At 44.9% G+C, this 12057-nt stretch overlaps 1 protein-coding gene across 2 annotated transcripts in view; it reads right to left on the bottom strand.

The window, feature by feature from the left end:
- CD53 (CD53 molecule) overlaps positions 1–11199 on the bottom strand; it is a 75447-nt gene extending 64248 nt beyond the window's left edge. Inside the window, exon 1 of one of the 2 annotated variants that reach the window (XM_075335569.1) lies at positions 11130–11199. The gene's annotated coding sequence lies outside the window, so the exon portion shown is untranslated. Of the gene's footprint in view, positions 1–8518; positions 8542–11129 lie in introns of those variants that run through there. The other variant, XM_075335571.1, reaches the window with a different exon arrangement.
- Between the last annotated feature and the right edge of the window lie 858 nt (positions 11200–12057).

The raw sequence follows: 12057 nt of genomic DNA, 5'->3' as shown, positions 1-12057 counted from the left end.
GGAGGCAGAGGCTGAGACTGGGGGGAGGCTGGAGGGAGGCAGAGGCTGAGACTGGGGGGAGGCTGGAGGGAGGCAGAGGCTGAGACTGGAGGGAGGCAGAGGCTGAGACTGGGGGGAGGCTGGAGGGAGGCAGAGGCTGAGACTGGGGGGAGGCTGGAGGGAGGCTGAGACTGGGGGAGGCTGGGGGGAGGCAGAGGCTGATATTGGGGGGAGGGAGAGGATGAGACTGGGGGGAGGCTGGAGGGAGGCAGGCAGAAGCTGAGACTGGGGAGAGGATGGGGGAGGCAGAGGCTGAGACTGGGGGGAGGCTGGAGGGAGGCAGAGGCTGAGACTGGGGGGGAGGCTGGAGGGAGGCAGAGGCTGAGACTGGGGGGAGGCTGGAGGGAGGCAGAGGCTGAGACTGGGGGGAGGCTGGAGGGAGGCAGAGGCTGAGACTGGGGGGAGGCTGGAGGGAGGCAGAGGCTGAGACTGGGGGGAGGCTGGGGGGAAGCAGAGTCTGAGACTGGGGGGAGGCTGGGCGGGAGGCAGAGGCTGATGCTGGGGGAGGCTAGGGGAAGAGAGGCTGAAGCTGGGGGAGAGAGGCTGATGCTGAGGGAAGAGAGGCTGAGGCTGGGGGAGGCTGGTGGAAGACAGGCTGATGCTGGGGGAGAGGCTGCTGCTGGAGGCGGGGGGAGAGAGGCTGCTGCTGGGGGAATGGGAGAGAGGGGCCAATGCTAGAGACAGAGGACAAGGGTTGAGGGATAGTGCAATGACAAAATCGTTTGGGTGGGGGGAGTGTAAGGACTCAGAATAAGAGGGGGGCAGCATTGGGAGCTCATTATGGAGAAGGGGCAGCATGTGTGGGCTCAGTATGGAGTGGAGCAATTTAGGGGAGTCAATATCAAGACTGGGGTAGTGTGTGTAGGGGGGTGTCTCAGCATAAGCTCTAGTGTGGTGGTCTTAGCATGAGTGGGGCAAAATGGAGGTGTCATTATGGAAAAGAGGAAGGCAGCATTAGGAGCTCATGGAGAGGGGCAGCATGCATGGGACATTGTGAGGAGGGGGCAGCATGCATGGGACACTGTGAGGAGGGGGCAGCATGCATGGAACACTGTGAGGAGGGGGCAGCATGCATGGGACACTGTGAGGAGGGGGCAGCATGCATGGGACACTGTGAGGAGGGGGCAGCATGCATGGGACACTGTGAGGAGGGGGCAGCATGCATGGGACACTGTGAGGAGGGGGCAGCATGCATGGGGCACTGTGAGGAGGGGGCAGCATGCATGGGAGACTGTGAGGAGGGGGCAGCATGCATGGGACACTGTGAGGAGGGGGCAGCATGCATGGGACATTGTGAGGAGAGGGCAGCATGCATAGGACATTGTGAGGAGGGGGCAGCATGCATGGGACACTGTGAGGAGGGGGAAGCATGCATGGGACACTGTGAGGAGGTGCCAGCATGCATGGGACATTGTGAGGAGGGGGCAGCATGCATGGGACACTGTGAGGAGGGGGCAGCATGCATGGGACATTGTGAGGAGGGGGCAGCATGCATGGGACACTGTGAGGAGGGGGCAGCATGCATGGGACACTGTGAGGAGGGGGCAGCATGCATGGGACATTGTGAGGAGGGGGCAGCATGCATGGGACACTGTGAGGAGGGGGCAGCATGCATGGGACACTGTGAGGAGGGGGCAGCATGCATGGGACATTGTGAGGAGGGGGCAGTATGCATGGGACATTGTCCTCACATCATGCCGCTCACTCCTCACAATGTACAGATCATATTTCATAATCGAGGAAGGTGTGGGGGGTATAATTTATAAGGAGGGGCAGTGTGGTGTTTTAGTTTATCAGGGGCAGTGTCACAGTATATAAGTGGGGACGGTGTGGTGGGAATATGTTATATTCATGCTATGTTTTGATGTGCCTGTGGTGATCCCCATGGGGTGGGGGGGGGGGGGGTTAGTGCCCTTCGTTTCGCATTGATACTTTTTAAAGTGTTTTACAGAGTAGATCTGCCTTAAACAGATGTCGTGTGCGAAAACTCAGTTTTACATTGTCACTAAGGGGCGCAACCACTTAAAGTGCCTAGGGCAGCATGAAGGCAAAATACAGCCCTGTTTTACAACTAACTTGTCATTCAGCCTGTGAAGAATCCTGCTAGTTTGTGAATCCAAGTAAAGCAAAGGAGCTGTAAGTGCATCTTCTTGGCCTAATGCACTTAACTGATCTTCAAAAAGTGATTTCTTCTAGCAGAAGTAGCACTTTACAGTCATTATGGGATCGACTGGCTTATCTTGTAAAAGGCTTTACAGTCATATTAATGATTTGGGGCGATTAATGTTTCTGATGAGTTGACTTTAAGATCACATGATTACTCAAATGATTGTAAAGAATTTATTTAAAATGTCTAATTAGTTAGACTGTCTTAAAATGTGTTATATTTTATGCTAGTTGTGCACATGTATCATTAATACACATCTAAATATTTTTTTAACCAAAACACTTGTTTAATTCTATAAGTGTATAGAGTGTCGCGGAGTGATAGTCATGGGTGAGTGATTGACTCTGAACATCCCGCCACGCTAAATGGTAAAGCCGATCCTGCCTAGGTGTGGACTTGTGTAGTGTGGGCTGTGAACCCATGCAGGCCGCATACTGCCACTGATGTCAGCTGGTCAGGATCCAATCACGACTTGTACTCAGGAGACTTAAGCGCCATTTACACGCTGCGACATTGCTAACAATATATTGTCGGGGTCACGGTGTTTGTGACGCACATCGTGTAACACGTATGAGCGACCTTAAACGATCGCAAAAGAGGCAAAAATCATTTGTCTGCGAGAGGTCGTTCACTTACCATTTATCATTGTCTGGTCAGTAGCAATGTTGTTTGTCGTTCCTGCGGCAGCACACATCTCTATGTATGACACCACAGGAACGAGGAACAACATCGCACCTGCAGCTGCCGGTAATGAGGAAGGAGGTGGGCAGAATGTTAGTTCCGCTCATCTCCGCCCCTCCGCTTCTATTGGGCGGCCGCATAGTGATGTTGCTGTGACGCTGAATGAACCGCCCCCTTAGAAAGGAGGCGGTTCGCCGGCAACAGCGACGTCGCTAGGCAGGTAAGTATGTGTGATGGGTGTTAGCGACGTTGTGCGACACGGGCAGCGATTTGCCCGTGACACACAACCGACGGGTGCGGGTGCGCTCGCTAGCGATATCGGTACCGATATCGCAGCGTGTAAAGTACCCTTAATAGTTTGTTTAAAAAAACCAACTTTTTACTCAATTCATTCTTTGTGCCAATTTCCCATTTCAGATAGCAGGCACATATCTTCCAGCACATTACACTTCTACAAGGCATAATCAGACACTGTATTAGTTCCCATGGGGTTGTATCAGATCTTACATATCCTGTGAGTTCCAGAAAAATCCAGTTTAATGATAGAGTACCACCCGTGACAGTCAAATTTCCGTGCAGTGGCTCCATGTCTAGTCTCCTAACAAGGGTGAAGATCAAGTGTCCTGTTACCATGGTCAGTGAAGCTTGGGGAGAATCCGCTTGGTTAGGTTGTGAAGACACGAGAGTCAGTGGGTGCTCTTGTCCACTAGCTTGGCTGTCTTTAGAAAGACTGCACGGACCAAGGGTAATCCCACTGAATGCTCGCAGCCATTCCCTGTAGGCAGAACACTACTCAGACAACACAGGGTGAGGAAACCTCACATTAGGAAGATTTATTGAGTAAACAACAGTTAAAAGCATATTGCACCTTTCCAGCAAGAACAGCCTTCCGCTGGCTCACCAGTAATTAGAATCAATGTGATTTTGGGGCTTCCAGGGCCAAATATCCCAGCCCGCAGCACCGTGCTTTTGGCATACACCCACTGAGAGGAGATAGTGGCAAGCTTAGGAAGTTGACTTAGTATGGCAAGGTATGTAGCCAGGTGACCAGATTGTCCCAACCTAGGTTATACAATAGATTTTGAGGGCTCATTGGTGTACAGTAAAACAGTTCTATAATCTTCCAGGTAGAACTATGGTTCTTAATATGTCTCTTAATATGAAGTCCTGTAGAATGATCATGGTGACAGGAGCAAGGTCCTTTTCACACCGCTCAGATTTCATTTTAGGGTATTGTGTTACAGGATTGCTGGGAGATGGCTATTCTTTCATTGATTGCTAGTTCAATCCAACTTCAGAATTGTCCTCTGAATAATGTAATCAAAGGGGGCTGAGGCAATCTGCCCTTAGGAGGCAATCCAAAAAATTAGCAGACAAAAGGGCTCCGGTCAGTCTGACATGAAGTAATGGCTGATTTATCTTTATTTACTGAACAAAGGAACAATACATCAATACATATGGCCTAATTAAGAATAGTTCAACCCTCTTCAACAAGTTACCAGATGCTGAGTCATCACACAGGCAACTTCAGCCACACGCCTGTTATGATAAACATGTAACCTTGACGGCTAATGGGCCAGGCACTAGAGTCCTGTTCTCTGGCTGCTATTGTCTTGGGCCATTCCTTTTGAGGATCGGTCTCTTGTTTCAATGCTGTTTCCACTCTGTGTCTCAGTGAACTGTCAGGTTCATGCCATCTCATCTCCAGTTTCCTTTCTTCTCGTTGCTGACACAAGCTGCCCACTGTATGTGACTTCACAATCTACAGACTATCCATCTGTAACTGTCGCTCACTAGATTTTCACTCTTGAGCTCAACTGAACTGAATCTTCTATAATGAACCGTCTCTTACCCTATCGACTAGCTCTTCTCATTGTGGATTAGTCCCAACACTTAACTGTTGCTTACCATATGGTCAGGTAATTTCATACACAAGTGCTGTGCATTAGATATCATGGGTTATACTGTATACTATACAGGAGCACATTACAAGACATCACAGTACATTACGACCCACACATTCATAGTTCATATAACATATTGGTGAATTCAGGGGCAGGAACATGACAGCAATAGGCCACCACTCTTACAAGTAGAGAAGGGATTTGGAGCTGTAATAGCTATGAAAGTATTGCGCTAGAAAACCACGATTCCAAGGGATATGATGAAATCCTTTCCTTTATTGGCACGAGTCAACGCGTTTCGAAGGCATAGCCGCCTTCTTCATCAGGACAAGACAGTACAAGAAAAGAACTTGCTGTTCTTTTCTTGTACTGTCTTGTCCTGATGAAGAAGGCGGCTATGCCTTCGAAACGCGTTGACTCGTGCCAATAAAGGAAAGGATTTCATCATATCCCTTGGAATCGTGGTTTTCTAGCGCAGCATTTAACCCGGTTTTTCTCTCACCCATCTTGTGATCTACATTTCTCCATCGGAGCTGCTGCTGACCACTACCGCATAATCTGCTCGCATATGAGTTGTGCCTGTCACAGCCGGAACAGGTGAGTACCTGTCTTTTCACGTGTATCCCCTCATCCACCAGATAAGACCCTATTTTGCGCTTTTCTCCTCCACAGTTTTTCCGCCTGAGCTATGAAAGTATGAAAGATCAGATATGCAATAAATTGATTACTTAAAATATTATATTCAGGAGTTAGTTTAATCCCTCACTGATATAGGACATACAGTTACTTCATATGACTGCTCCCTTACTTTGCTGAGGGCTCGCACGCCGAGCCTGCATCTTTCCTACCACATGTTGGCTGATTAAATCAGAGATCCGCTAGCAGTTGTTAACCTGTTAACCTGTTATATCCCACTGTCAAGCTTTAACAGAGGGATTTAACATCTGTCATTCCTCCTGCCTATCGGTGCACCCATGATGTAATCACAGGACACAGATGGATTGTCATGACAACCGTGGATCTGCTGATGAACCCCATGCCAGTCATTACGATACTCCTGTGAACACCAGTTCGTGGTCGACATTCATAGAAGATCATTATTTAGGCAATACAGAGCAGTGCTGCTGCACTTCTCTGGATACCACGAATGATTGGCCAATTGTAGCTTTAAGTTCCCTAAGGGAATTATTAAATCTGATAAAAAAAAGAGAAAAAAGATTTAAAGTATATGGAGAATAAAAAGTTCAAATTACCATCCCTTTCCCATTGAATATAAAAAAATAAAAATATTTTGTATGCTCAGTTTAAAAATGTCAAATCTATCAAAATCTAAAATAAATTAATCTGACCGGTAAACAGTGTAATGAATAAAATGTGTAAAAACTCAAGAATTACACTTTTTTGGGCTGATGCAGCACTGCAATAAAATGTAAGAAAAGGTGCTAAAAACATCGTATCTACCTCAAAATGGTATCCGTAAAAATATCAGCTCATGGCGAAAAAAAAAACAATAGTGGCCACAGCCAGTTACTGCACATCTGCCTTCGGGTGATGTGAATAGCAGGCAGATGTATAGAACTCGCCCATGGCCGTTTTCAGAAGACAGGGCAACTCCATAACTGAGCATTTCCGGCTACAGGCTGCTACCACCGACACCGAAAACAAGTAATCGGGGTGTTGGGTGTCGGATCCCGACTGATCAGACGTTGATGACCTAGCCTAAATCGGGCTTTACACGCTGCGATCTCGCTAGCGAGATCGCAAGCGATCGTACTCGCCCCCGTTGGTTGTGCGACACGAGCAAATCGCTGCCTGTGGTGCACAACCTCACTTAACCCCGTCACACGCACTTACCTGCCCTGCAACGTTGCTCTGGCCAGCGAACCGCCTCCTTTCTAAGGGGGCAGTTCATGCGGCATCACAGTAACATCACACGGCAGGCGTCCAATAGAAGCTGAGGGGCGGAGATGAGCTGGAAGTAACATCCCACCCACCTCCTTCCTTCCTCATTGCCGGTGGAGGCAGGTAAGGAGATGTTCGTTGTTCCTGCGGTGTCACACACAGCGATGTGTGCTGCCGCAGGAATGACGAACAACATCGCTAATAAGCAGAAAACATTTTTTTATTACAGGACAACCTCTTCGCGACAAATGATTTTTAACACTTTTGCGATTGTTTAAGGTCGCTCATAAGTGTCACACATTGCGATATCGTTAATGACGCCAGATGTGCGTCACAAATACCGTGACCCCGACGATAATTCATTAACGATATCATAGCGTGTAAAGCCCGCTTAAGGATAGGCCATCAATGTCAAAGTAGTGGACAACCTACTACTAGTTACACAGCTATACTGTTATTTACCCTGCACAATGAATGCTGCAAGAAAACAAAGTATGCAAAGAACTGTCAGATTTGGTGTTTTTGGCCAAGTCATCTTCCCAAAAAAATATAAAATGTGATCAGAAAGTTATATTCAAAACTGGTACCAATATATACGCTAACAACCATGGATACCTAAGCTGTAATACCCTGGACATGACTTAGGAGCCATGGCTATATCAGGAGAAGTATACTACATTTCTAATTGGAGGTGTTTGCTAATATTAATCTTATTATTATTACAATTATTAGTATTATTATGCCTACTACATTATTGAGAGAGGATCTTGGAGATGGAAATAACCCATTAAAGCACCACTCTAGCTGTGAAACCCCCCTTCCACAGGAGTGGTACTTTTAAAGTAGAGAACCATCAGTTTAAGGTCTCAAATAAATAATTTTTTTTCCCCAGGAGGACTAAAGCGGGCTTTACACGCTACAATAAATCTTACGATGTGTCGGCGGGGTCACGTCGTAAGTGACGTACATCCGGCATCGTGAGTAATATTGTAGCGTGTAAAACCTGCGTGCGATTGCGATTGAACGATAAACCGTTCATTGCATGTACGTCGTTCAATAGCTAAAAATTGTACGTCGGGTTGTTCAATGTTCCCGAGGTAGCACACATCGCAGTGTGTGACACCCCGGGAACGATGAACAGATCTTACCTGCGTCCCGCGGCTCCCGCCGGCAATGCGGAAGGAAGGAGGTGGGCGGAATGTTTACGTCCCGCTCATCTCCGCCCCTCCGCTTCTATTGGCCGGCTGCCGCGTGACGTCGCTGTGACGCCGAATGTGCCTCCCACTCCAGGAAGTGGATGTTCACCACCCACATCGAGGTCGTATGGAAGGGTAAGTACGTGTGACGGCAAATAATCGTTTGTGCGACACGGTCAACAAATTGAACGTGCCGCACATACGATGGGGGTGGGTACGATCGCATACGATATCGTATGCGTAATTGCAAGGTGTAAAGCAGGCTTTAGTAATACTTGTTGTTTTTCCTATAAGCAGCCAACCTTCAACGATGATGCAGACTAACCAAATTAATGTAATACAGCAACAATAGCCCCATCATTAAAATGGCTGGTGGGAGATAGAGAAAGACAGTACATGAAGGTGTAAATAGAAGCTCCCGGGCTTGAACAAGCTCTGGCGTCTGCCTAATAGATGTGTCATGTGGTGCCTTCTTAGTTGGCCGTAGTGACCTGTCCAAATTTTTTGGGGAGGTAGAAGTATTTTTCAAAGTTAATATGGAGCAGCTAGATAATGATTGTGTTTTACGATACAATACATGATGTTTAAAAGGAATGAATATCTAGTAAGAAATTGATCTCATCTTCTACCTTCAGGAGTGAGCTGCTCCTTTACCTCCCAGATTTCTGCTTGCTGTAAGGATGCGCTTGTACTGAATGACAGTCAGACCAGAGGCATGGCTGCACCTCTGTCCAAAAGTGTGCACTCCCCAAGCTGCAAGCAGAGACCGTTTACCACTACAGCATCGGAGGAGTGCAGGAGTACTCAAACTAGCTGAATCCAGAGATCCAACCAACTCCTGAGCAGTATTTGGAAGCACTACAGCCATCTCTAATGGCCACCTCCGATAGACTGCAGAAGTGGATGGTAACCAAGGCAACAAACAGTAAACTATAGAGTTAGAAATTCTTCAGTTCTTGAGAACGTAAAACTTATTCAATAGAAGGTAAATTGCCAAGTTGTTTGTTTTTACAAGCACTTGCAATTTTAAACATTTAAGAAGTTTAGACTACACCTTCAAAAAAGTCGGAGCCTTTATATTAGGAATTTATGACATTAAATGCAGCAAAGTTAGACTAATGTGATAACATTGGGTAGACCCAGTAATAAACTGACTTGAACACGAGCAGCATGCTGTCAACCCACAAACAATAGTGGATTTATTTTACACGATTGTGCCATCTGCTTTATACCCACTATTACATTATGATGCTTAATGTACACAATGGAGAACACTGGCGGACATAGACAAAAAAGGGCCCCTGTGCAAGAACAGTATATGGGCCCTTTTCAGTCCAATATTTCATCATCATACACAATTCCACCTGTTTTGGAAGTAGAAATGGGCACCCCAACTTCTTGCGGCCACACAGGTTGCACCAATCATACCGTACGTCCGCCTCTGATGGAGACAGTATTCATGTAACTGATTCATAGTGCTTCACCAAGACTATCTTCTATCAGATGCTGTCTACATTAGTTTTTTTCCCAAGCCAAAACCTACAATCATACTCGAGATCAATATTTCCAAATCTTTAGATCTCATGTTCCACCAACAGATAGTGTTTTCAGGATTTCCTCAGTATTGCACAGGTGAGAGAACCTGTGACAAGTTCTAATACATTGATAACACTGCTCTACATCAATTTTGCTGACAACAAGATAACGTGATCTTTATGAATTTTGGTCTGCTGAATTCTAAAATCACATCCATTTCCTCGAGTCATGTACATTTTTTTTAGATATGATGAATCCACAAAAAGAAATACTGAATATGCAATTGGTATAACTAATAGGAAGACTGCTTAATAAGCAGTTAAAAACTGCCAATGTCCGAATGCTATGGCTATATAAGCTGTGTGAAAACAAAAGGTAGCATTGAGTCATTCAAGAGGTTTACAGGTTGCAGCAAATTTAACTTTATTGTAAAGGTTTGTGTTTCAACAAGACATCAGGGCCATGTAACATAGATATGAAGGCAGATGGAACACACACATGATGGCCGACTACTGCTGATGTTTACAGCATGACAACCTTGATCATAACTATTCCAGAGCATCCAAAAAGACAAAATATCTCACAACTATTGCTCTCTTGGTTAGACGATAAACTCGTTTTTTGCATGAAATAAATACAAAACCAATTCACAAAATTGAACCAAAACAAAACAGAATAAAATACATAATCTTTATTATGAAATAGAAAGTTTTTAAAAGATTATGGTGTAGTTTTTGTGTTACTACATCTCAATCTTTTAAAAACTTTCTGTTTCATACTAAAGATTATATATTTTATTATGTTTTGTTTTGGTTCAATTTTGTGAATTGGTTTTGTATTTCATACTTTGAACCAGTATACCCATGGCTATTTCTGAGTAGGGGGTGGTAGGATTTATATTTAAATTGGATATTTTTACATACATATATATGCCCCCCTAATCAGTACATAGGCTGAAATTTGGTGTTTATGTAAAAAATACAGTATATTACATGCTATTGTTCAGAATTTCCTATTACCCCTGATAGTCTGCATTAAAACCTTTCATCAAAAATTTCTAATATCTGACAAACGTTTCATAATGCACATTGTTTTTTTATTTCATATCTGGAATCAGTACCTTTCTCATTTGGGTAAAATCAGCAAAAATACAATTTTTTTTTTCAAATGTAGACCAGTGTAATAATTCTACCCCCTGTGAATACTAAAGAAATTCTGAAAACATCAACTTTTTTTGGTGCAGTGAGAACAAGAGTTTGGGAAACAATGTACAAGATGATCCTGCCTATCAAAAGCATAATATGAGCGCAGAACAAGTTCCCCTAGAGACATCAGAAGTCCACCCTGACTTCTGCATACCACAGAATGGAAACAAGGTCTACATAATTACAAATCAATATCAACTAACTGATCTGAATCTGTATAATAGTTTCAGGGTCCCTGTATCAGCCTGAAATGTGAATATAAGTTTACAAAATGCATCTAAACCACCCTATGAAGACCAACCAAGAAAATGTAATAATAGTGTTCAAAACATGTCAGTGCTGAAACTTGAATGCTATTAGTATAAAATAATTTAACATCTAGTTTGCAGAGATATACATTTATTAAAACCTTATTTACTTACATATTTTGAGTTAGATGCAGATCTCTTAACACCGAATAAATGCGACATAAACGAATATTCTAATTAAGTCATCTTACCTTTAAATCTTGAGAAATGAGTTACATCCAGTAAACGGCTGCTTCATTTACTGCTATAAGATCTTCTTTGTGTGATAACTGTATATTTCCTGTGTAAAGAGGAAGCGGATAATGGAAGAAACAAGAGTATTGACTGATTGCAACAGCGACATTTGTGTACTAACTGAATTATGCTGTGCTCTGGGTAGTCAGACCAAGACTGTGAGAAACCACCTAGAAGTCAATTCACTGGAACATTACTACTTGTTTTGAAAGGGGTTTTCCGATTTTGTTATATTCTAGCAAGTGACTAAATGGAAAATATAAAAGTATACTATATTTACTGTTTAAATTGCAACCACTGGTAATGCTGTGCACAACCCCAGTGACTCCAAAGTTTACTTTAGATTCAGTTTCTTTAACTGTTGTATACTTCTTTGGAATATTGTATTGTGACGTCCCTGGACTATCAGGTCGTCACAGGGTATTGTACAGTCTGCCCTCCCGTGCATTTTCCACCTCCTCCTTGGTTTAGGGTCCCCAACTATATGGCGTTGCCTACAACAGCTAATAAAATCCTAGGTATGTACCGCCCCACTCTCAGCAGCAGAGCTGCTCGGATTCGGTCCTTCTGTGGGTGGCTCGAGGGTCTCCGGACCCGGGGGTCTCGTGGTCACTTCAATTGAAAAGGAGGTTATGGTGTATGGGATTTTGGAAAGTTTGTACGTGATGCCACCCATGGTATGTGGTAAATGGGGTACCACCATTGCCATTAAGGGGACTCCCAGGAGAGTTGGGCTGGCAGCTGGATGTTGTTAACCCTCCGTGGGTAGGTATGGATGCCCCGGGGCCCAGTGTGGTGTGAGAGGGATTCAAGGGAGCAGGAAACTCACTGTTTGGTTGACCTGGTGTTGGATGAGGCTGCTTTCATGTGTAGGGTCAGAAAACA

Source organism: Anomaloglossus baeobatrachus, chromosome 2 (assembly GCF_048569485.1).
Source record: "Anomaloglossus baeobatrachus isolate aAnoBae1 chromosome 2, aAnoBae1.hap1, whole genome shotgun sequence".
Lineage (NCBI taxonomy): Eukaryota > Metazoa > Chordata > Amphibia > Anura > Aromobatidae > Anomaloglossus > Anomaloglossus baeobatrachus.
Note: the sequence above shows the minus strand (reverse complement) of the source record. Positions and strands in the feature narration are given on the sequence as shown.